Source organism: Protopterus annectens, chromosome 4.part0 (genome assembly GCF_019279795.1).
Source record: "Protopterus annectens isolate FY-2018-M chromosome 4.part0, PAN1.0, whole genome shotgun sequence".
Lineage (NCBI taxonomy): Eukaryota > Metazoa > Chordata > Ceratodontiformes > Protopteridae > Protopterus > Protopterus annectens.
Window position 1 is genome coordinate 1286596782 of NC_056733.1, and position 27996 is coordinate 1286624777.

Consider the following 27996-nt stretch of genomic DNA (forward strand, 5'->3'; position numbering starts at 1 on the left):
CATAGTCAAGATAAGGTGTACAAAACAATACTGCAACCAGTACTGCTGTATGGCACAGAAACCAAGGCAGTAAAGCAGAGCAAATAAGGAAGCTAGAAATCATGGAGATGGAGTGTCTGAGCAGGTCGTAGAACACACACTGTGGGACAGACAAAGAAATGAGGATGTAACAGCAGAAGCCAAAGTATCTACAATTGTAGAAAAGGTCAAAGAGAACAAATTATGATTTCAGGCACATGTGCAGAAAAGCATAAGACAATCCAGTGAAGAAGATTTGGGAAAGACAGCGAGAAGGCAAGAGGAAATGAGGCTATCCAGCAAAGAGGTGGATGGATTGTGAGAGAAGCTCTGCAACAATCAGGCATGAGTGTCAAAGATGGCAGGAGTGTGGCATTAAATCAAGAGAGATGGCAACAGTTAACATAAAACTTTGACCCCATGTAGAAAATGGGATAAGGAGGGGGGCTTGATGATGATGAGTGGTGAAATGCTGGGAGCAGAAACCATATTGGGTAGGTGAAAAGGAATCCTTGTTTTTGAATAGGTATTGTGGGAGTTGAGTGTGCAAATTGTGGGATTTGAGTGTTCCAGGATTTGTGAGAGAGGAAGAAGTATAGCTATGGGTCAGTAGTTACTAGGTCAGTAGTTTTCTGCTTTATGTAATGGTACTATGTATGATTGTTTCCATGCTGCAGACGCATACAACTCTGTAATGGATCTATTTATAAGGATGGAGACTGTAAATGCTAAGGCCATTGCTGCTACTTTGATGTATTTTGCTGACAGGTTATCAGCTGCTAGAGTAGCTGACTTCAGTTTAAATAGGAGTTTTTGATGGATACAGTAGCAATGTTTTATAGTGTAAAGGTGTTTGTTTCAGGTGGATTTTGTTAGGTTCATAGGTTGATCTGTAAGTACTGTTAGCTGCACCTGCAGGCCATATTAAGCTTAGCCAGTTTCCTTTTGGTACTTGTATTAACCTATGCCATTTGGTGTTAGACTGGCCTGACCCATACCATGGTCAGTAATTATATATCACCCAAGTAATAATAACTGAGAACAAACCATAGATAATTTTAGGACTGCCTCTGCCCATTAGTAGTAAAGCAGGCAGTCCTGGGGTAAACTTTCTGTTTCCTATCCATAGATCCAAGTTGCACTTGAATATGGACAAGGATGAGCTTTGTTTTACATGGATGGGAAGTCTGTTTCAGAAAAGCTATTTCCACTGTGAGATAAACCTGCACCTCCAAACCCTCCTGCTGATATTCTAGAAGTGGTTGCAATGCCTAGACCAAGTGTTTCCAATGCCATTTGACTTGATGATGTGCAGTAAATCCATCATTACTGGATCAGAGGATACCATGTATGCCTGACAGAGGTCGCCTCTTAGCAGTCTGTAAGATATCTAGTATAGTTACAGGGTTTGAGTTGGTCCGTGTAAGACACACAGCTTAGGCCTTGTATTCTTTTAGTAAGGTACCTCTGTGGGAGTTTCAGTTGTTACATGTGTCTGTTCAGACATATGACAAACTGGGCATTCTGCTCAATGACTGGCCTAATGAGGGCTAAGTAAAGAGGAACTATGACATCCCTAGAGCTAGTCACAATCCCCTTGTTTATAAGTTGTGCAATATAGATGGACTTTCTTATGACAATGGACATATTTTCAGATTAATCTCATAGTTTAGAACCTGTGGATGTACTTAGCATGGTTGCTGTGCTGATGAAGAAAGACCTAAAAGAGTTTGCTTCAGTGTAATAAGTATCATTTAGCTTTGGGTATTTCTGCCTGGGTGAAGGAAGTTACTGACAGTGGACAACAACAGTTTTGGATTACTCTGGGAAGTGTTCTGAATGTTACCACAGTAATTCCTTTTGTCCTTTTTTGACAAGGGCTTTTGCTTGGCTCCACAGACAGCAGTAGATCAAGTAGTTTGCAAGAGTTTTGTTATTCTGACAGATTTTTAAATGTCTGTCTCTAAGTCTCCTGACTTATTTAGTGGTGAGAGTTAGACAGGGTGCAAATCTATGTTTATGCATGCTTTCCTAAGTGGTAAGTGCTCATTTAGTAAGTCTGAGATCTGATTAAAGGTGGCAGTGACACTGTCTAGGGGCAGCTGTTTTAAGCAGTGCCAGTTTACCAGATGCAGAACATTGGAGAGTTAGTCTTCTATTTACTGCAGTTTCTAACTAGTTTATAGTGATGAGAATTTGTCTCTTATACTTTCTAATGATGTACGTGGGGTGGAAATTGCTTAGAATATCAAGCAGAGTGCCTTCCTGAGTGATTTTAATGAGGGTGGTAGCAAGTATCCAGTCCATAATTAGTGCAGAGTTATTGACCTTGCAATGCCTGGTTGAAGAGGTGATATGTTGAGATAATTACAAAGACTGAGGAAATAGTTGATATGTAATGCAGCCCAATTTATATTAACATTACCAAGTATAAGAGTTTCTAGTTTAATGGTTTTAGATAACCAGGATAAAATATCTTCAAGTATATTGTGGTTATTGTTTTAGGGGGATATATAAAGGTGCAATACATATTGCTTTGTTTTGGTTTAGCTGAAGCTGGGTAATATTGGCCATTTTGGGTCAATTCCAAACTCCTTCATCTTCCTCTCTTAAAACCCTCTTTTGCGCGGTTTTGCACATTTTTGTGCATAGCGCAACAGCGGGCAGCGCCGCCTAATTGGGTTTAAACTATTCCTGGCTCCACAAAGTCTGCTCTTCACCTTTTCCCTTAGAACTGCTCTATCTCTCAATTTAAACACCATATTCTTATTCTAAGGCCCTTCACTGGTCCAATTAAGTAATCCTACAAGTTAGCACTATTAAACCATAAGCACTACTTACTCTTATACTCTCTACGATTACCCTGTCCTCTATTGGTCCGTCATAAATTCAGTTTCCCTATATTACTCTAGCATGTCCAAAGGTCAGTCAATGGTTTCCTCTCCAGTCCAGCTGGTGAACCTGGGAATTTTGAGGCAATGTTACAACTGTCTCATGTACACGGACAACCCTCTCCTCCTCCAAACAGGTTCAAATATTTGGCCAAACTGGAGGCTGAGCTCTCTCATCTCAAAACTGGTGTAACCAGTCAGGAGGAGAAGGTAACCTTACACAACACAATTCCAGTATCACATAGTCCCACCACATCAGTGAACCAAACACATAAATACACAAAAACATACTCGGAGGCTCTAAATAAAAATTTACCTAAGCAACAGAGACCTCCAAAGCAGACATCCAAGCAAACACTACCTCAAAACAAAACACACACAACACATAGCCCACAAAGTCAGTGTGCCAAGCAGCCACAGCCCTTAAGGCTGAATAACACACCTGATACTCTTGTAATAAGTCACTCTATTGTCAGACACACTGACGTCCCGCTCACCAGGCTGAATAAAGAGAAGGTCACGGTGAGCTGCCTGTCGGGTGCTAGGATCCGCCACATAATGCAAGCACTCAGGTCACTCCAAAGCAAATACAAATATGACTCAGTCATTGTACATGCTGGTGTGAATGACCTGAGATGTACCTCCCTGGACTACATGAAAAGAGACATAGAGGAGCTCTCTGATCATGTAGCCCAGGCTGGTATGACCCTGACCTTGAGCAGCATCTTACCCTCACCTAGAATGATGCCACAGTACAAAGACAAAATGATCGATTTTAACAATTGGCTAAAATTTTGGTGTCATTCAAAGAGGATCCAGTGTCTGTCAGCCTGGGATGACATGCTCGACAAGCCATGTTGCTTCGCTGGGGAGGGCTTGCACCTGTCACCACTGGGCTTTCAGATATTGGCAAAGGCTCTTGCCACCCCCATAGTGCCTTTTTTAGGCAAGGCTCAAAAGTCAAACCCACTCCCATAGACAGCACAAGGAACAAGAAACTAAGGGTAATTCTGCTTAACGCCAGAAGTCTTAACCTCAAGATGCACGCACTTGAAGCTCTCCTCAGTATGGAGAACATCGATATCTGTGCAGTGACAGAAACCTGGTTCAAGGCTCCAGAGAGCACCCCAGTACTACCAGGCTATACCTCATATCATGCTTTTCGGCTCCAAAACCAAGTCCGAACCACAAAAGGAGGGGGAGTTTCCATATTTATCAAGGATATCCACACCTCCAGGTTAGTGGCATTGCACGAAGTATCGGAGACCATCCATGTGCAACTAACAGTGGGCAAGACTGCTTTTCAGTTTATAGCATCCTACAGACCACCCTCTCAAAGTCAGGAATCCCACTCGGCTTTCCTGAAAACAGAGGAGAACATGAAGAAATCTCCGAACACCATTATATTGGGCGACTTCAACTACCCAAACATTGACTGGGAGCACAACTCAAGCCCCAGCACCTTAGCCCAAAGGTTCCTGGAAATTATAAACTCAAATGCTATGGAACAACTAGTCACCAATCCCACAAGAGAGGACAACATACTAGACCTGATCATTACCAACATGGGGACTCTATGCTCCGCACCAGAAGTATATCCCTCATTGGTAAGATCAGACCATAAATTAATTTCACTGGATGTCCACATCCCGACCCCACCCCCAGCCCAGAAAACCACAGTTAAAAACTTCTCAAAAGCGAACTTCTCACTTCTCAAAACTGAAGTGGAATCCTTCAAGGCCCCAGGGCCAGTGGAAACTACGGCCCAAACTGCAGAATCCTATATAAACGCATTCTACGGACATCTCCAGGAATGCATGGATCATGCTATCCCAAACAAAACCAAGACCCAATCGTCCAAAGGCAGGCGTCCAGTCTGGTGGACTCCTGCCATAAATAAACTGTACAACAGAAGGAGGAAGCTACTACATGATAGAGCAAAATCCCTAATAGGGAAGGCATCTCTGATCAGTACTAGCAAAAAATTACGATCCCTCATAAAATCCTCCAAGGCCAGCTTCGAGAGAAAAATTGCACAGGACACCAAAGACAATCATAAGGCTTTTTTCAGTTATGTTAGGAACCTGGGATGCAACTCCCAGACTTGTTCTGAGTTGATTCTAAACGACAAAAAATACACTGAACCCACAGACATCGCCAGTATCCTGGCAGACAGGTTCAGTGCAAACGTCTCCACCCCCTCCCCCCCAAAAGAGAAAGTATCTATCCCGGCAGAGGGCTGCGTCCCAAACATCTCTGATGCTCAGGTGAAGGCTGCCCTCTCCAAAGCAAAAAACACTGCTTCCATGGGACCAGATGGCGTCCCAGGTTGCGTCCTACATGAACTCCAAGAGGAACTAATCCCTCAAATAAAACAGCTATACAATCTCAGCCTCACCACAGGATATGTGCCCACAGAATGGAGTACAGCAACAGTGGTCCCACTCCACAAAGGTGGAGCCTCTACGGACCCTGGAAACTATCGCCCCATAAGCCTGACTAGCTTAGTCTGCAAGGCTATGGAGAGGATCATCATGGAGCTCATAAACAAAGACATTGGGGACCTACAGACACTAGATCCTACCCAGTTCGGCTTTGTCAAGGGCAGATCCTGCCTTTTGAACCTGGTTGACTTCTTCAAAACAGTCACCAAAGCCATAGATGAAGGGAAGGTAGTCCACACAGCCTATCTGGACCTTGCAAAGGCATTTGACACAATACCCCACTCGGGCATCATAGATAAGCTATCCAGCTTAAATATAAACCCCTATGTCACAAGATGGGTCGCAAACTGGCTCAAAGACAGAACCCACAGAGTGAGAGTTGCTGGAGCCATGTCAGACTCGAAACTGGTCACAAGTGGCGTCCCACAGGGTTCTGTCCTGGGACCACTCTTGTTCGGTATATACTTTTCCAAGGTACAGGCAAACGTGGGAGGACTATGGCTCACCAAGTTCGCAGACGACTGCAAACTGGGCACCATAATTGACTCTCCAGCTGACACAAACATCCTTCAAAAAGGTCTCACAGAGACAGATAACTGGTGCCAGCACCATGGTTTAAAGCTAAATGCCAAAAAATGTATAGTCATACCCTTTGGCAAAAACAATGTGCCCACAAATTACCACATAGGCGGAAACCCATTAAGTACAGAGAAAGTTATTAGGGACCTGGGGACCCAAGTTGATAGCAATCTCTCCTTTGAAAACCACATTGCCAAAGTGGTTAGAAAGACCTTCTACATAGCCCACCTCATCACGAAGGGTTTCACATCTAGATCAAGAGAGGTAATCGTGCCTTTATTCATCCCTCATCAGGCCCATCATAGAATACAATGCCCCTTTTGGGATGTACCTTACCCGACACCTGCACCAATTAGAAAGACCCCAAAAGTATCTCACCAAGAAGATCAAGGGTCTCAAACAGATGCCATATGCTGCTCGGTTACAAACTCCAGCTCTACTCAGTTGCATACCGCCTACTTCGAGGTGATCTATGCCTGACATACAAAGCTATGTCAAATCCAGAATTAATGGACATGCTCCACCTCAGTAAATCTAAATCCCTTAGAGCCACATGCTCGAGGGACTTGAACCTCAGCACAGAAATAAATAGAACTTGCTGGAGGGACAGGTTCATAACCCAGAGTCTCCCTTCGCTCTGGAATAGAATTCCAGTTCATGTGAGGCAGAGCACCTCACTGAATCTCTTCAAGAAGAATCTCTATAGGTGGATGGGGGATCGTAGGTTTGTCCCAGGGATTACTCCCGTGTCACTATTAGACAGAGGCACAGTAAACTAAACCTTAAAAAGGGCACAGTATACTCAAATCAAGGGGTGGCGTAAGCCATACAGAATCGGGCTAGGCTTATAATTGCCCCAGGGCAGATAGCCTAGTATGAACCTATGAACCTATGAACCTATTTGTATTTTTGCATTGTTAAATTTAGGGAAGCTATCTGTGTACAGGTGAAACACCCCATGCCCTTCTGCTTTCTCAATGTTGTCTAAAAGTACTATATCCAAAAGATAGGACTTCATTGGATATGTTTGGTTTGTGCCATGTTTGTGTGAGAATGAGAACATCTGGGAAGTGGGGGAAGATCCAGGGATGCATTTCAGCTATTTTGTTGCAGAAGCTCTGGATACTTAAGTTAAATAGTTTTACAGAATTATACAGAGTTCTGGCTGCATGTAGAAGTATTTCTAGAGGGGAAGAAGTTATAAAAACGTTTTCTCAAAAATAACAACAGGCAGACTTCAATGTATTGTGAAATATACCAGTATAAATGACCTTACATTTAGTCATATGACTGCGTTGTAGCTTTTACAGCATTTACATAAATCAATACTAAATGCATCTTTTCATAATATTTCATTGTAGCACAGCAAACACACTGGGTAAATGGTACTATACAATTAAGCACACTATTTCTTTTAGTTATATACAACAGCTTAAATTATTTTAATGAATTGTTTAACACTTTGCCAATGTGTAACTTAAAATTACACAGACCCTTATATCTCATGGCACCATAGTGACATATAGGGGAGGAGACCATGGATTCATATCTGTTTATATTATGTAATATCAAGGTGTTATCACACTTTGGGGGATTATATTATGTTATAAAAGCTACCAAGTTTTAATAAAGCCAAACAATTATACATGCTTAAATGCTGCTTGGCAAAAAGAAATAACCTTCTAAATCTTGTTATTACTTTCAATTGCAGTTAAAAAAAAAAAGCTATAGATAGGACTTTCTAAAGAGCTGCAAAGAGTGTGCCACTCCTAAATCAAGCAGATCATTTGGTTTATCTTGGCTTACGTGTGCATTATTGTATCACATTAGTAAAATGACTAACTGTCCCAGTAATTACATTCCAGAGCAGCCAGGTTATCTTCATAGCCCATGGTCATAAATTTAAATTACGTTTCTCTCCTCTAAAGTCTACATTATTATCTTAGAACAGGATGGAAGCTTCTTAGCAGAAAAAAAGAAAATGATTGAGTTCTACCACAGTGGAACAAACAGCACTTACTTAAACATGCAAAAAGTCAAGAAAAGCTCTGAAAACATTTATAAAATAATAATAATAATAATAATAATAATAATAATAATAATAATAATAATAATGAGCATTCGTGAACCTTGCCTGTTAATGTTCCAGATGAATTTGTCTATACTCCAGCAGCATTATTAGTTGACATGTTTTATCTTGTTGCAATTTCTGTGCTTATTTTATGTGTGAACTCATGGGTTTGACTTTTAAATGATGTTCCTTAAAGGAATTTGCCAGAGAATACATTATTTGGAAGCAGCAGAAATAGATGTATTAGTGCCAAGTTACAATAGGCGATCGTGGTGGTGCAGTGGTCAGCATTGCTGCCTCATAGTAAGAGGTTCTCCAGTTCAATTCTCAGCTAGAGTGCCTTCTGTGTGGAGTCTGCATGTCCTCCCTGTGTGGCATGGGTTTTCTCCATGTGCTCCAGTTTCAAAGACATGCTGTAGGTCAATTGAATACTCTAAATTGACTGTAGGTGTGAGTGTGTGCCTTTTGTGGAAGGCTGGGTGCTGGGCTGGCAACTTGACACTGTAAAACTCCACTGCCAATCATTGTGCAGACAGTTGTTCTGTTGTGGTGACTCTTAACTGGGAAAGAAAAGAAGTGTTATAATAAACTCTCAATGAAGTAGTCATGATTTGTACATACAATTTATATTTCTGTTACATGTCAGGCAACTTATTTGCTCAAGTTAGAACATTTTAGAAAAAATATGTAATAACAAAAGAAAAAAGAGAAGTGATGTTTTTTAAACATAAATATTCCAAAGAAGTGAGAAATATGACTAATCAAATTAATCAGACTTTTTTATGGTAGCGATTAAATCATCACCAAATTTGTGACAGTAAACCATAGTATTTCATAACTTTCAAGCTGTATACTTTTTGCTGACAGTCCTTTGTGCCACTGGGGCTGCAGTGTGTGATTTGAGAATGAAGGTCACTCTACTACTGAGTGAAGAGTGCATATTTTATTTTTTTTTTACTTTGCACTAGGATTTATCTTGGGTTGCAAGGTTCTAGTATTGTGCTGCTGTTGTTGTTGTTGTTGATGTTGCTATTGCAGCCAGGCAGGCATAGGCAGATCTACTGTGAGTAAACATCTACTTGGCTACAGTGTGTGATTTGAGAACTAGAGTCACTTTACTACAGATTGAAGAGTGTATATTTTATTTTTTCCTTTGCACTAGCATGTACCCTGGGTATGGAGGCACTAGCATTTCTTCTGCTTTTACTTGTATTTTAGGCAGGACTACTTGGGAGGCTGTATGTGGTCATATTAAACCATGACATTAAGTTCTTGTAGCTAATCTTTTTTCTGTATACACAGGTTATTGCTGTTCATGTTTCAGAAGAGGGATTGCATTTGCTATAGTAGATTAACAAGCTGTAGCTCCCATCTCCACTTATATGACTTGAACCTATCACTAGTGAAAATGTCATGCATATAATGTTATATTTGTCTAAATCAAGAGCAGTCAGTTACTATTGTGCTTGGGTCTCTAGCCCTATCTAGAATAGTGGCAGTACTAACGTGCCAGGAAGAATGAATGAGAAAATTCTGCCAGCCTTCCCTGGGAATTTTAACTATATGTATATTGTGTGTGTGTGTGTGTGTGTGTGTGTGTGTGTGTGTGTGTGTGTGTGTGTGTGTGTGTGTGTGTGTGTGTGTGTGTGTGTGAAAATAATAACTTGTTTAAAAGGCAATTACAGTTGAAAAAATTCACTGGAAGATAAAGTGGTTCACAGAGAGAGAGAGAGAGAGAGGGGGGAAAGAGAGTGTCATGAAAAGTGTCCAGAATGCTAGTATAAAAACATAGCTGTGTAAGTAGCCTGTGTGCAGTCCACTTTGGATGTGGATGTTGGAAGCCCATACCTAGAATCACTGTGCATATTCTCTTTATGCACTTGGTGTCAGTTTGCATTTTGTGAACTGATTATTATAAGACTTATTTGCATTTTCTTTTCTTTTAACCTGCTGGCTACCGGTGGTGTGACTCAAGCAACTATCTCCCTGTGGTCAGTTTTGACCTTCCTTCACAATTAGTTGGCAGTTGTGGGATTCAAACCCATCTGTACTGACCATTCTTGAACTTGTTTGCAATGGTATCATTAGTCTATGACATTCTAGTGATAATAGCGGAATTCAAATCCTTTACATGGCACCTGATCTTGCCATCTGGTGGACAGTTAGTGATGCTATTGGAATTGAAATGATTCCGCCTAAAATAGCTTTGTTATTAAAGGTATGAGGACATACCCTAGCAGTCACATGTTAAAAGGAACAAAGGTTTTATTTTGCACAGCAGTTATTTTATTTTTTGTAAGTTGATTTTACAAATACTGGCAGAAAATTAGTTCTTCTGATAACTATGTAAACATTTTAGTGACACAGCTATCAAACAAGTTTAAAGGGAATTCCACATGCTAATATGTCCAAAGCTGAGATGATGTCAGCTTTGTGTACATTTGGAAATCCACAGGAATTGTTGGTGTGCAGATGGCAAACAAAGGAATCGTGAATTACTTTGACAATACAGTACCTTGTGTGCATGCTGTTACCCACAGCCACGTATGGAAGCAGTTATATGGGAAAGGCAGAGGGGACTCAGCTAGGCCCTAAACCTTCATCTCAGGCTGGTAATGTGGCTACCTCATTGGAGAAGCTGGCCAGTGGCAATGAAATGGGAACTGAACCACAGCAGCTGAAAGGTGCTGGGCTTCCCTCAGGAGGTGATACTTCTAGGGGAGAGGTAGGTGATAGCAGTCACCAAAATAACACCATTTGCATATAATAAAAAACAGTAACCATCCAAAGCATGCAAACTGAATCGTCCAGTGTCTTGAAAGTCAAGGACAAGATTCATTTAAATTCACAAAGAAACATAGATATTAAAAAGTTAACTGCTTTCTTCCAATAGTATTATATGGACTTCTTCAGAGCTAAGGTATATAGTTACCTTAACTCTTTAGAAAACTTCTTGTAAAATATGTAAATAACTAGTTACAAAGTCTTAAAGGCACACCAGAAATTTGATAACACTATTCGGTAGAACCAAACTACATAGGAAAAAATAGGAATTTTGGGAACAATGCATACAGAGGAGGAATGTGGTTTAAAATAAGGCAGGACTTAAATGAGCTATGTAATGTTTGACTGAAAACAATTGGGTAGATTATAAGTGATGTATAATGTTTGCAACTGGGAGTTTGTCAGTACGGTATGTGATACAAAATGCTTGCGACTAGAATTTTGTCAGTGTGGTTTGTTTTCATTTATATAATTGTATGATTGTTTATATTGTAAGTGATGGTTTACTAAAGATGTTTCTTGTTTAAAAAATGGGCAGGAATTGAATAATTTATGTAATGTTGCTAAGGTTATATGATATATAGCAATATATGTAAAGCGTAATATTTGTTAATTTTAACTTGTTAGTACAGTTTGATTACATTTACATAAATGTAAATGTGCCTATGTCACAAGTGTTAATTCAATAAAGGTGTTTTAAAAATTTAAATGAGCATTCTTATTACAAAACTTAAATATAAATATATTGTAATATATGTACATTTAAAAATATAAATTCAAAAATAAAAATATTATATGATAAAATCTATTCATAGTTTCACCACTCTCAATTTCAATATGGAATCTTTCAAAAAAATTAGGAGATATAGCACCCAGCAAGATAAAAGCATAAATTATGACATGAGAGGATCATCAAGACCACCTTACCACCTATCCACGACTTGTACTTATCCAGATGTCTCGGCAGGGCCAGAGGAATAATTACAGACTGCACTCATTCTGCTTATACACTGTTCCTGCATCTATCATCCAGAAAGCGTTTCTGAAGCATACATTGCAGAGCTACAAGATTCAGGAACAGCTTCTTCCCTAATGTCATCAGGCTGCTGAACTCACTCCATGATGGCCATCTGGGTCAGTAGAAACTGTAGTAGCTTGTCTCACATTGTGCATTAACCTTATTACCAGTTTCATCTAATACTTAGTGCAATATTCACCATGAATGTTAACTTATAGGCCACCTAGAGCAGTAGCAATGCAGTAAAATATCTCTTCTTCATTGCAATACATGTTACGGATTTGTAAATTAATGAATAAATCAGTGCAATACTCTAAGGTCCATAGTGCAATACTCTAATGTTCACAGTGCAATACTCAAATGTCTCTTTCTATGCAAGGATCAATGCAATGTCTTAACCAAGTACTTGTGTAATACTAAAGTCTCATGCAAGTAAGTGTTCACTGCAAAAAGTGTCAAAATGTGTTTCTAATTATGTGCAGTATTAGTCTATCTACCTGTATGTCTGTGATGTAATAGCTAGATGTTATATGTGTAAATGTCTTTGAGAATAGTCTATATATTGTCTGCACATTAAGTCTGGAGACACAGAATTTCATTCAGTTTTTGCACTTGTGTGATTTCTGAATGATAATAAAGTTTACTTTGACTTTTTTGACTTTGAAACAACACAGAAGACAAACAGAGTCTACCAAACTCAAATCTGAGGTAAATTTGGCCTCTCAGGCCAAGGACAATCATAAAGCATTCTTTAGGTATGTCCAAAACCTCAAAGGCAATGCACAGTTGTGTGTAGCGCTCAATGTTAATGGGGCCATGTATACCGAGACAGAAGATGTACCAAACCCACTGGCTGAAAATTTCAGCTCCAGCTTTAGCCCTGTCTACCCCACCTCAACCACCCCTCAGGAGATACCATCAAATATTACTCCCCCTACTATCATAAGGGAACAGATCCTTAATGCTCTCACTAAGGCCAAGGACACTGCATCAATGGGCCCAGACAATATCCCAGGATGCTTCCTAAATAACATGAAACATGATTTATCAGGCCCTCTGGAATTGCTATTTAACTGTAGCCTCCGTACAGGCTTTGTGGCTCACGAAGGGAAAGCACCAAGAGTCATCCCTCTACACAAAGGTGAACCATCTATAGACCCTGAAAACTGCACATCCATACTTCTCACTAGTCTCATATGCAAAGCTGTGGAAAGAATTATTATAGAAATTATCAATGAAGACATAAGAAACCTCTTTTATCAAGGGCAGGCCATGCCTACTCAACCTGGTGAACTTCTTTGAGAAGTTCAACAAAGCAAAGGATGAGGGCAAAATGGTTCACAATGCCTACCTTCTGGCCAAGGCATTAGACACAATAACCTACACTAGCATTGTTGGCAAACTCAAGAGGTTCGATTTAAATCCTTATGTCACCCGGTGGATAAACAGCTGGCTAACAGACAGGACCCATGAAGTTAGAATAGGGGAGTCCACCTCTTCAAAGAGGCCAACCACAAGCAGCATCCCTCAGGGATTGGTCCTGGGACTTCTCCTTCTTGGCATTTGCCTGGCTAACTCTCTCTAGAATGTGTAAAAATCTGTTAACCATCTTACTGTGTAATTTAATGTAATCCTGACTTATACTCGGGATTAACTCTAACCTGTGGAACTTGTTTAACTTGCTTACTTATATAATCTCTGTAAATAGTCTGTTTGTAATATGTAGTGCTGGTATTATGTAATGCTGTATCTGCTTACCCTTGGAGCTTTTCTCCCCGAGCCTCTGCTGAAAATGGACATGTATCCAGTCGGACTATCCTGGTCAACAAATGTAAAATAAAAAATAAAATAAAAATTTGCTTCTCTGAAGTCATGTACTAAAACTAAATACAAGAAATGCATAACAGTATCGTTCACCCACCCCTGGTAACAACACACCCCTAAGAGTTGAGAAAGTAGAAGGGGACTTGTGGACACATGGAGACAGTAATCTAGCCTTTGGCCATCATATGTCTACAGTAGCGAGCAAATCATTCTATGTTACGCAAATTATAAACAAAGGTATGGTGTCTAAGTCCAAAGAAGTCATTCTTTCACACTATTTGGCATTCATCAGACCAATCATTGAGTACAATGCCCCCTTTGGTATGCACTTAACCAGGCACATCCAACAACTGGAGCATTCAGAGAGGTTCCTCTCTAAAAAAAATGCAGGGTAGAAGTAATGTGCTATTCAGATGGCTTCAAGGCTTAAATCCTGTATTCTGTTTCCTACAGGATGTTGAAAGGAGATCTATGCCTTGCATACAAGGCATTGTCAGACCCCACCCTGATGGATCTCCTGCATATCCACAAAACAAACAGCACCAGAATTACCTGTTCTAAAGACTTAAACCTTGCCTGTCATATAAATAGGACTTACTGTAGAGACAGGTATGTGTCCCAGAGAATACCCTTTCTCTGGAACAGGCTCTTCATCTACGTGAAGTAGAGTTCCTCTCTAACCCAATATAAGTGTAACTTGGTCATCTGGGTGGGGAACAGGAATTTCATCCCTGGTTTGGCACTTATGTAACTAACTGACACAGGCAGACTGTAAAGTGTTCATCTCCCAGGCCTCTGCTTGTAAAGGTTTCATCTCTCAAGTCCCTGCTTACAATTATATAGGGAACCAGAACTTGTCAGAGCTTTGGGATGCATAGTTAGGCTTAAAAAGTAAAAGTGGTTGTTTGGCTAGTGCATGCCTATGAACCTATGAATTAAGTGATACAAAATAATTAATACCTGGTTTAGCTGTACCATCTAATCTAAGCTAACATAACAACACCCTGTGTTCTAGGCTTGTATCTCATGCACCCCTCTTGGATCTAGAAGTATGGTTTCCAGGATGCCAAATTGACATTTGTTGAAATTCTCACATACTAAAGATTGTTTATAAAGAGCACTACTATCATTATTTTTGTTATTAATAGCATAAATATGTTCATAAATCCTCTTTTGTCAGAGGCTGCTCAGTTTTTCCACCAGCGAATGCAGAGCAACTAGAACATTTGGAGAGGTACACCACCCAGCTAGAATACAATTTCCAGGCCTAAAATGCACTATACTTTCTAATGTATTTTCCAATTTTAATAATTTTTCAGTAAAATATAACTACATTGGCCACACCTGCCTTTGGTGTAGCTTTAGACTCTCACCTGTGTTAAATACAAATATAAGGGATTCTCCCATTATGTGTCTTATATTTTCATTGGTTTTAAATATGGTCCAGTTATTCTATATAATATTTTTATTTCAGTTGCACTTGTATTATGCTGAAAGATTAAAGTGTTTTCAAAGGAATGGCATGCAGAATTTATTCCCAGTATTTCACTGATATTTATTTATTTATTTATTTGCATTTGTTTACTGCGATAGTCCACTGGACCAAGGAAAGCCCATTTTCAGTGGAGGCCCAAGGAGAAACGCTCTAGACATAGTATAACTAAATACATGGAACATATATAGAATCATATGGCACAATATTATACATATACTATAATGCAATGCATTACATATGAGCAGCATAGTACAAATTCAATACAGTAACATTCAGTGATAATAAACATTCAGAGTAATAAAAATCCTATAAGAACAACATACAATAGATCAATACAAGATATTATTTTGTTTGTCCAGTCCTACATCCAGCAATGGTTGTATTTAATATTTCTGTTATGCAATATTTCAGTAATAACTCCATCTATTAAATAATTGGACTATCCCCTTTCAACAAACATACACTTTAGCTTACCCATCTCAGCTTCACATGTGCCATTATCTGATATCATATGGGACAGTCTAATAAACTGCCCCTTTACTAGGTTTCTCTTCTGCCCACAGGAGTGATTACAGGAATAATAGAGATAAGAATTACTGAACATGAGTTTTCTATAAATGTTAGATGCAAATCCTGTTCCTACCTTTGCTGTTGTAGTATCCAAATAATTCATTTTGTTAATCTTCTAATCATATGTAAATCTAAACAAATCTGTAATTTCATGTACATATTGTACAAATTCCTTCATGGCGTCTTCTGTTCTAGGCCATAAAGTAAATATATCATCAAGGTATCTTAAATCTAATTTAACATGGGTCAAAAACCAATCACATTTAAATATATATTTGGCTTCCCACCCTAACATGACAACATTGACATATGCTGGAGGACACAGGGTGCCCATAACCACATCCTTGATTTGGTTATAAAACTCCCTGCTAATTAGTTTGCTACAGGCAGGGTATAAACTGTAAAAGCTGTCTGCTACATGTATAGCAAGCAATTTGTTACAGTTTAAAAGAATAAATGTTTTTATTTTTTTTTTATAAAACTAAAAAATGAGTGCCGCAGAACTTAATGCAGGCAGGTATAAACTATAGCAACTCTTCGCTACAATTTAAAAGAAGAAATTATCATTATTATTATTATTTTTAATAAAATATCTTGAAGGAGGTTTGGGGCAGATAAATTCTTATAGATGGGGATGACAACTTTATGTCAGACCTGATGGCATGTTTCTGGAAACATTATAAGGTAAATCATCTAAAGTTAAACCCCTACCATCCACAAACAAATGGTCTCTGTAAAAGTTTACCTGTACACTAAAGACTATGCTGAAAGCATTTTAAGATCAGTTCACAAGGGAGAAGGGCAAATAATCATTACAGCTTTTATATATATATATATATATATATATATAGAGAGAGAGAGAGAGAGAGGGAGCACAGTTACAACAGCAGCAAAAGTCTGGTTTGAGAGGACAACCAATAAAAGAGAGTATTCTATAAAAAAGCATGTAATGGTTCTTCTCTCTGTTAGATACAACAAAGTCCAGGCAGCCTTGCAGGGCCCTTTTACAATTGTGAAAAAGATAAGTGATGTTAATTACTTGGTACAGTTTTCAGGCATGAGCCAGAAGCACAAAATCTACCATGTTAACATAATGAAGTCCTACTCTGACAAAGAGGTGCTGGTAATTCGTGTCTGCAGTGAGTTGCTGTGGAGGTAGATCTCTTCGGAGTGGGTCACTCTGATCCCTCAGTGGATGGGGTAGCACTTTTTCAATGGTTAAAACTCCTAGCCAAGTTCAGGACATCCAAGTAGTTTTACAGCATTTTGGGGATATGTTTACCTGTAAACCAGGGTGTGCTTACCTAATGGAGCACCGTATGAACACCTTATCTCAGAACCACATCAAATAAGCCCCTTGCAGGATGACTGGAAGAGTTAGGAAAACTCTGAGAGAAGAGCAGTAAGACATGTTGGAACTGTGGGTAATCCAGCTGTCCAACAATCAATGGGCCTCTTAAGTGGTGCTGGGGTCAAAAAAGGTGATAGCACATGGTTCTGTAGAGGGAACAAGAATGCTTACCCCATACCAGGACAAATGATGCCTTAGAGCAGCTGGGTGCAGCTAAGTCTCTAAATGCTACTGACATGATGAAGGGGCTCCTGCAGACAGAGAGAGAGAGAACAGCACTTGTGACCCCATTTAGGTTATGCAACTTTACAAAAATGCCCTTTGGGATAAGAATGCCATAGCAACTTTCCAGAGGCTGGCAGATTGCAACCTAGCAGGCACAGGGGATTATGCCTTTGCATGCCTGTATATCATTGCCATCATACAGATGGTCCTGGGTGGAACATGTGCAATGTATCAAGGAGATATTGAGTTGAACTGCAGAGGGCAAGGCTGACTATCAAGGCTAACAAGTGTCAAGTGGAAATGGTGGATATATCTTATCTGGATGATTGAGTAGATGGTGGAGACATTAAGCCAGAACCTGCCAAAGTTGCAACTATTTGGGTATAGTCTACTCCTGCTACCAAAAAGCAGATGAGGTCATTATTATGAAGATCAGGGTTCTCTAGAAAGTTTGTTCACCACTATAATATGATAGCTACTCCCCTTATAGATCTTACTAACAAACATAGACCAGAAAAGGTTGTCTGTACTTCAGCCTGTGAGCATACCTCTCAACTGTACAGATTTTCACAGAATGCCCAGATTTCTGCCTCAAATATTTGATATGTTCCTCATACAATCTGTGGTTTTCTGGCAAATCACAGAGGATTGGGGTCAATAAAAAATGACCAACTAATGACAATATGTTTGAGTTTCAGACTTAATATCCTTCAGAAAATGCATGTTAACACAAATCATGTTATTCTAGCATCTTTTTAAGTTTATAAGACCAATATTTAAAATCTGTCCCTATTTTTGGGCCTTTGTCCCTCCATTGTTTTAGGCTTTTTCCAGATTTCATGCTTTAAGAGGTTGAGAGGTATGCATGTGAGAAGTCATTTAAAATGTTCATTGGGGGATTTGAGTACATCCCATATATTAGTCCTTCCTGATTATGGTCAAGGATTCATTGTACTGGTAGATGCTTTGAACTGTGGGGTGGGGGGCTGCCTTTTTCCAAATCCACCGCAGAGGGAAAGAGCATCCTAATGTGTACTTGAGCTGTAGATTTCAACCCAGGGATGAATCATATGCAGCCATAGAGAAGGATTTACTTGGCTTAGTCTGAGTTTTGAAAAAGTTACAATCCAACCTGTGTGGCAGAAGGTTCACTGTGATTACATGAAGCAAAACTTTTAAATAGCCACACAGAGCAGGCAAGCAGAATAGAACATTTCTTAGCTAGAGTTTAGCCCTGCAGACCTATAACATAACTAATGCTAACAGAAAAGTAGTTAGCCTGTCTAGAAAAAGTATGGGGTAATACACCCTTTTCTCAAGCTTCGTGTCTCAGAGGATGCCTCTAAAAGACTTGCTTCAGGTACTTACGGGGGGGTGGAGAATTGTGGTGACAGAGCCTACCAAGCTAAGGGAAACTTATTTAAAGATTTTTTTTTTCTTTCTGATGTCTTACTAGTAAGTAACACATTTGGTCTGCAAAATGTGTAACCTTAAGACATTTTTCTTGTAAATGGAAAAGGAGATGGAAGGAAGGGAAATGCATAAATCAATTACTTGAAAAATAAAATAAAACCTCCTCCATCCCCTGTGCTAGCAAGGATCATAAAATACAATTTTATTCTGTTTCATAGAAGTATCTGACTTGACGTATGAAGAGAAAACTGAAAATGAAATGCAGACAGTTAAGAGATATATGTAAGATCTTGTGTGCATGTAGTTTCTGTTATTCTAGGTTGATTTATTTAAGACCTTGTCCTTTACAAGTGGAAGAACTTGCACTTACTGTTGCTGTGAGAAAGCAAACAGCTAATATAATATGATGCAATAATTTTCTGCAAAAGGAAATTATGTAACTGTGAACAAGACTGTGGATGTGGAATTTATAAATATTTGATACTGGTCTTTGCTCTTAGTCTTACTGAAGATTCTGGGATGAGCACTTCCCTGTCAGTTTGCTGTCTGAAACTTCTGTTTTTTATTGTCTAGAAACTTTAACAGTTAGAGTTTATTACTCATTAAGCTAGAAGTAGTTAGATTTATGTATCCAGTTTAGCTAGGAGTTCTCTTTAAATATTCCTGTCTGTTTAACATTATTTTGATACTTCTTATACCCTTGGTTTATTTCTCTGTCCATCTAATTTCTAACTGCATTGCTTGCATTATTGTTTGAGCAAAGTTTATTTCTTCACTTTTAAGCTCTTGTGACTGGTCTTTTTATATATGTATATTTTTTCATTTACTTTTTTTTAACTTAATTGGGCATTGCAGTGGTGCAGCTGTTAATGCTGTCACCTCACAGCAAGAGGTCCTCTGGTTCAATTCTTGGCTGTGGTGCCTTCTGTGTGGAGTCTGCATGTCCTCCCTGCTTTCATGAGGGTTTTCTCCAAGTGCTCTTGTTTCCTCCCACATTCCAAAGACATGCATCTGGAGCATTTCTACCTGGGCCTCTGCTGAAAATGGCCTTTGTCCCAGTCAGACTTCCCCATAAACAAATATTAAATAAATAATTTGAGAAGTGGGTTACCTTTGTAGGTTAATGAGCTGCGGTACACATCTATGTGTATTTATACTGCTTTAGTTTGATATAATGTTAATGTATATAATTTTATATCTGGCTAAATCAAGAGCAGTTGGCATCTGCTGTACTTCTCTATCTATAGTGGTGGCCATACTATTGCACTATGCAGAAAGCTGTGGGGAACTGGAGAATTTGTCCAGCCTTCCCTGTGAATTTTGTGCATGAGTTTTGTGTGTGTGTGTGTGTGTGTGTGTGTGTGTGTGTGTGTGTGTGTGTGTGTGTGTGTGTGTGTGTGTGTGTGTGTGTGTGTCTCTCTCCCTGAAAATAATAGCTTGCCTGATAGAAAGTTGCTTGAATAAGGGGCCCTGGAAATCACTGGTTCACTGAGAGAATGGTGAGAAAGGAGTGGGTGGTGCTAGGCCACAGACTCAGATCTGTAGGTGGCCTGTGTGCATTTGTGTCTGGGTGTGGGTATTGGAGGACCATACCCAAGAGAGCAGTGCATATTTTCTTTATGTTCTTTGGGTCGTTTTGCATTTTGTTAATTGATTATTGAGCTAGACTTCTATGCACTTTTGCTGTTTTATTTTAACCTAATAGGTATGAGTGGCATGACTGAAGTACCCATTCTCCTGGTGTCAGCATCTACAGTTCTTCACAGCCAGTTGTTTGTAGTCAGATTCAAATCCCATCTCTGCCAACTGTGATTCACATTGGTGGCAGTGGTGCCATCAATCCATGACAGGCATAAAAGAAACAATTAATGAATGTTTTGAATTTTTTTTCTCAATTGTTTTTACTGAAAACTTTAACAACAGAACATTAATATACGGCAATAGAAATATTATAAAACAAATATACATATCTAAAAGAACAATAATAAGCAACTAAAATAACTATTTACAATGGTGTCTACTATTAAACGAAGCTTTTTAAACAGAAAAATAAATGTTATAAGAGTAGTTATTAGTTAACTATTAAAGTCTGTTTATCCATCAGTTCTTTGAATTTCAACCATGTATTATATGAAGAGGTGATTCTAGATGTTCTTGTCTTGATCATGATAAGTTCAAGATGACAGACTTCAGTTGCCAAATGTACAAATTCCTTCATAGTAGGAGTACTCTGATTCTTCCAGTTCTTGGTGATGACTTTTCTTGCTAATTTTAAGATACTCAATAAAAGAGGGTGTTTTATTTTCATGACACACATGGGCATTGGTGTATTAAATAAAATAAGAGCTTTTGTCAGCATAAATGTATCATTAAAAACAGACTTTAAGAGAGAATTCATATTATCCCAAAATGCTTTAAGTTTTATACAATCGTAAAACATATGCTGCCACTCACCTTTAGCATTTAGTTTACATCTCCAGCATCCTATGTCTTTATTATACATCAGTTCAGCTTTATGTGGTATGATAAAGGTTCTAAATAAGAACTTCCAAAGAATATCCTCCACTTTTTTAATTTCTCCAAATCATCTGGGTTTCTAATATCATGATGGGAATGAACCCCATTCCTAAGTCAAAGTACGATTAAAATTCATGAAATTAGTATTGTTTCACCCTTTGATGTCAGCCAGAAGTTCTCTTCACAGCACCCACAATGTGCCCAGTAATGACTCCTTCTGTAATTCGTATGGAGTTACGTGTATTGGTAGCATATCTAAATATGATGGTAGACTCTTTTTTATAATATCCATTGCTCCTACTACTATTGGAACTATCTGGGTATCCTTTTTCCACATTCCTCTCATGTCTGCTTGTAGATCCTAACATTTTATAACCTTGTGTCTCTCTGTACGCAGGATACTGTGGTCACTGAGTGTGACAATTTCAATGATCAATGCTGCTTTTATCTTCTTTTCTTGGACTACTATATCTGGTTTTCTAGCATCTATCTTTTGAATTGTTGGTAATGTATGATCCCATGTGATGTAGACTTTATCATTTTCTGTGATGCTTTGTGTCTCATGTTTCCAGTGCTTTTCAGCCACTTCAAAACCATAATGTTTGCACAATCTCCAGTGCAACAGTCTCGCCACATTATTGTGCCTTTCAGTATACAGTCCTTCTACCATTAGTATGTCACAACCAGCAATGAGGTGGGTGACTGTTTCCAGTTCGGTTTTACGAAACCTACATTTGTCTGTTTCTCCCACATATTCAATGGACTTTGTAAATCAGCATGTACGTACACCACTATCTTGAGCTGCCAACATTAATCTTTCATCTCTTGGTTTGGATTCACCTCTCCTTAACCATCCCTGTGTATGTTCCTGATCAACATGAGGTTCTTCCAGAAGTTTTCTATACTTGCAACTATATTTATGCGTTTTCCACATTTCTTGCCTTTTCATCTGGTCCTTCACCTCATAGTCTTTCTTTTGTTTTTGGCACATTCAGTTGCTTTTTGATTTTTATCTACTTCTGGTTTGATTTCCATTCCTGCTTGATGGTGATATGCTTCTGCTCGGTTAAGCAGAGAAGTCCCTTAGTGATGAAATAGTTTGTTTTGAAGATTGGAATATTAGTTTTTTTATCATCTTTAGTTAATAACAAGTCTAAAATAATCCCAATACCTTTCTCTGTGACATACTGTTGATTTCTTAATTACCTTATATATTTTAGATAGAAGTCCCTTTCCAGTTATATTATGGTACATTAGAATAAAAGGGAGTGTTTACTAGGTTTTAATTAGAAGATAAATATGTCCATCTTTCATATCAGACAAACTGTGTGTTAAATTAAGAGACATATACATGATTCCTTATTGGTGTTCTCCCCAGATATTGAGAAAGGTTTAGGTAGATACTCATTAAGAGCAGTAAAATAGTAAAGGATTTGCAACAAAGTATAGAGATACATAATGTTAGACTGCAGACGTCGTGGTAATGTATGCATGAAGTTGCACAGAACTCTGTCTCATTATGATGCATACATTGTAAATATGCTCATTAAGTGAGACCAATAAAAATAGCTTTTCAGAAAAAAAACTGTCATTTGCAAGTCTAACTGTAAGTCTCCTAGCCAGATATGGCAGAGTGTTAGATAGCATCCTGGTCAAATAATGATTCCCAGATCTAGACCATTACCAAAAGTAAAATAATTTTTTTTGTAATTAATACAGTGTGTTAAGCAGTTATGTTCTTAAAATGGTCTACTTTAGATGTAACCTTCTTTGAGCATATAAAGCTAGTGTGTTGGTTTTAATATTGTGACAAGAGCTACTCAGATGCTTTGTTAGATTGCAGGGGTGGGTTCCCCAGGGAAATATATGCTTCACTTTGGTATGGCCATAATTTAATAGTCAATTTGTGTCATGTAACAAACTTTACTTTCATAAAATAATCACTGAATTAGTTATATTACCATTGGTAAGACAGGCATACATGACATCTGGTCAACAGCAAAACATAAAAGTAAATCTCATAATGAGTTATTTGCATTTGTGAATTAGTAAACATACATACGGACCAAATGAGTTGATGTCTTGTGCAAAGTATGTTAAAATAGTCTGTGTTATAGCAGTGAGATGTGCCAGAATTTATGTTTATCACTGAATTGTGCATATGCCTGTCTTATGCTATAAATAACTCATCGCCTCTTGGAAGATACATATGTTGAAGTATAAAATATTTCAATTTGGCTGTCTCATGCATATGGTCAGAATTAAGATTCCTTACATACTGTAAGTGATATTAATTGGCATTAGCTTTTGGTGATGATCATACTTCTTAACCTCTTCTTTTGGCTTTTCCTGGTTAGGGGTCACCACAGTAATCACCTGTCTGCTCATGACTGGCAGTGGAGTTTTACAGTGTCGAGTTGCCAGCCCAGCAGCCAACCATCCACAGAAGGTGCACACACTTGCACCTAGGGCCAATTTAGAGTGTCCAATCCACCTACAGCATGTCTTTGAGATGTGGGAGGAAACAGGAGCAGCCGATGGAAACCCACATGACCACAAGGAGGACATGCAGACTCTGCACAGAAGGCACCCCAGCAGAGGATCGAACTGGAGAACCTCCTGTTGTGAGGTGGCAACGCTAATCGCTGCACCACAGTGGCTGCCCTTATTGTACTTCTTAACCTGTAAGCATTAAAAATCACAGCACTGAACCATAAAAATCATAGCAGTGGGTCATAAAGATGAGCATTTCCTTATTTTGTACAACAGATGTTTTTCTCCTATTAGACTCTATATTGTTAGTGATGGGGAATCTTTGTATAGGCATTGTTTATTTATTGAATACAATATGACCCCCCCCCCCCAACAAAGGTCTGCTTTATAATGAAAATCAGTAAATCTAGGAGGAGAAAAGTTAAATATGAGGGCAACACCATAGTGTTATGCCTAAATCAAAGCAACTGAGAGTTATAGTGATGATTTTTCAGGTAAAACCTTGACTGATAATTAAGTGTGCATGTAATGCCTATACCCCAAACCATGTAAGTGATGCAGTATGTTTATCATAAATCAGTACTGCACTGGAGTGAAATGACCATGAATCTAAGTAGTGATTTATAGAATTTAATTACTGACAATGGAAGAAAGTTAACTAGAAAGGCATTTACACAACATTGCTGTAAAAATATCTGAATAAGACATTTAAAAAATGGAAGACACATTTAATATAACTGGATGAAATGTTTGATTTTACCTGGGACACACTTGAAGCATATAGTGATGTTTATATTTTTATACACAAGAAAAGTATTTTCTATGTTGCATTAATTTTGATGCACTTTATTTCAAGGGGAAAACTGATAAGATGTCAGTGAGTTCTTAGCTAAAAGAGTTGTTCATAGCATCTCTCTGGGTAAACTGGAACTCCCCGGTAGACCAGAATGAAATGATTCAATGTTAAAGCATGAAAACAATGGAGTATTAAGATACAAAATTGTTGTGAACATAGTAATAGACAAACTAGATCATGCAAATGATGTATGCATTATTTATTTAGTGGAGCATTTTAGAAGTACTGTAGATAGTATGGAGGTATGTAGCAGAGCTGCATACTCAGCATGCAAGGACAGATCAGTGGGTTTTAGCCTACACAAAGGCAAATGTGATAATTATATAATGTGTTATACTGTGCATGTCAGCTCTTAAAAACTCCATTGATACTGTCTCCGGTATTCCTATCTTACTAACCTCAAACTAAACAGTACATTATAACTTGCAACATTAAGAATGTTGAGCTCCTCACTCTGTCATGAAGACTAACACAGCATCCCTGCACAAGAATCTCATTTCTGTTGTTTATATCTATTACCTCATCTTCATGCAAGTAAGAAAAGCTTTAATCGCAGGTAAGCCTGGGAACAGAATGACTAATAAACTGAAAGATTCATCCAGGAATTCATCTCTTTCTTCATCATCATAATTTGCGGTACAGTGCCTGCAGCACTTCTTCCACTGTACCTATGCATTAGTCAGTCTCACATTCCCTTCCACCGTTGTTTGCAAACAAGGCCTCAAGATGATTAAAACCCACCACCTGGGGTAGCTTCTGCCTCTCATGAACAGAGTGCAATTTATTCTTTTACAGGAGATAACCATCACATCTGATTCTCAGGTGCTGATTTTTATTCCAGCTGTTTCAAATTTAACCTAAACTACTCCACAGTCACTTTAGACCAACAGGACAACATTATCTAAAACAGCAAAGATGTAATCATTGTCTCTTAACCTGAAAGGACAATAATAATTACAACCAAGAGAGACAAGGCAGGCTGTTTGTGTTGTCCTAGTGCCACTTTGAATGCATCTAACATAATTCTAGGAATGCAGACATACCACTTAATCCACAAATAAGAGACTGACTGTTATGCAATAGTGGCCCAGACAGCCTCTACAGTTGTAGCACATCCTACAAGACATTCCTGTCTATGTGGTCATATGCTTTCTCTAGGTATGACAAAACACATTTAAACCCTTCTGGCAGAGTCTCACAATGCCTCCAATATCTGTGCAAAGACATAATACTGATGTACAGTTCAATGATCACATTGGGATCTGAATTTCTTCTTCCGAATCATAGGGTCAGCCATTGAACAAAGTGATCATTCCAACACCTCAGTGTAAGCTTTCCCAGGGAAGATAAGGAATATCATTATTCTGTAAATGGAACACATCCACCTGACCCACTTTTTGAAAATGTGAACCTCTTTTCCATTTTGTCACTCCAGAAGTATTGCCCCAGTTTTATACACAGCACTGAAAAGGCATGTTAACTAAAACATCCCTGCAAAATCCAGCATAAGGCATGATGAATAATGAACAAAGTCTGCACATAGTGCTCTCCTTAGAAATGAAATAAGCTCTGTGACATAGGCTATAACTCAGGTGATTAAGGTTGCAGCCCCCTAGGAGCTAGGCAAGGATGAGAGAAGAGTGAAGAGACACAGTCTACTCACCTCTCCACAGGAAAGAGGGGGTGCAAAAACTCACACACACATACACACAGGCATAAGCATTGCTAGTGGAGACTGGTGGTGTATTATGGCAGTGGGTGGGGTTGCTTGCTAGGAATACATTCACACAAGTGAGGGGGGCAGTCTGTATGTTTAAGCAACAGTCAGTTTACCTGCTCATGCACAGGAACCTTGGACAAAACAAAACACCACCTCTGATGGATGGCTGAATGAAGTCTCCACTTAGCCAACTCTTACCCCAGTGGTGGAAAACAAATGGAACTATTGGCTCAGAGGTTCACAGGTAATTACTAGGCTAATGGCTCAAGAGGCTTTACAAGCGTAGCCAATAATACCCAGGATATGGCAATATTATATCTTAATTCCCCAGATATGGGATGGGGTAGTATCAGGGTAGTGGGTCTTTGGGTGTTGGAGTCCTGAGTCACTTTACAGATTGCCTCTGTCCATAAAGGACATAAGCAGTACCACAGGAGTGAATTTATGGTTCCCCATCCATTTATCCAGATTATTTTTGAAGAGAGTGAGGGATGGGCTTTGTTTTATGAAGATAGAAATGTATTCCATAGACAAGGTAGTCTTTGGGATATGAATCTGTCTCTCCAGCAAGTTCTGTTATTGTCAAAAATAAGGTTCAAGTCCATGTAACTCATAACCCTCATATACTTTTTCTTGTGAATATGTAACATTTTCATCAGAGCTGGATCAAAGAATGCCTTGTATGTCAGGCATAAGTCTCCTCTCAATAAACAATATGAGTAAAGGGATAGGACCTTTAGTCAGACTGCATAAGACATGTGTCTTAAGCTTTGTATGTTTTTTTTACTGAAAAACCTCTGAGGCCTCTCCAGTTTGTGTAAGTGCCTGGTTAGGTACATGCAGAAGACAGCATTGTACTCAATTATGTGCTTGATGATGGCCAAGTACAATGGCACTATGACTTCCTTTAATCATGATGCCATGCCTTTACTTATAAGTTGAGACACACAGAAGAATTTCCTTAATACCACAGCTACCTGGTGGTCAACGTTTAGGTTACTGTCTATCTGTGTTCCTAGGTCTCTCAGCTCTGGGTCTACTTTTAGGAGGTGTGCTATCAATATTATAATTTGCAAGAATACCTGATTTAATGAAGGGTATGATTACGCATTTTTAGCATTTAGTCTCAGACCATGTTTTTGGCACCAGTCGTTTTTCATTTTTAGGCCTGTTCATAGGATGGAAACATCAGCTTCGGATTCAGTGACTGCTCCCAGCTTACAGTCATCGGCGAACTTGGTGGGCCAGAGGCCCTCAACACTGGCCAAGAGATGGTTGGACAATCATCAGGCAGAAGAAGCAAATAAAATTTGTAGATATAGTCTCAATGTGCAGCTGCTGTAAATATGAGTAGCTATTTTGCATATTGGAATTGGTTTTAAAAAAAGGCTGTATCCTATCTGATGTAAATGTGTACCTATCCTGATATCAACAAAACATCTTGTTGGGAGACTGGATCAATGATTCTGGCTCAGCACAGCATAGCATACCAAACTGGCCAATTAATTATTCCTGAGGTCTCCATTCAAAAGATACTCTTTGAATTACATCATTATAATGCTCACAGTGCAACAGCTCAGAGACGGCCTTCATCAAGCTGTTGTATTCATTTTCCAACTCCATGTTTATACTTCCCTTTTAGAGTCAACATTCCTCAGATTGAACTTTTGATCTCTCTAAATGCATGTGCTGCCTTCTTCTGCTTTCTTATTGGCCTGACTTGTTGT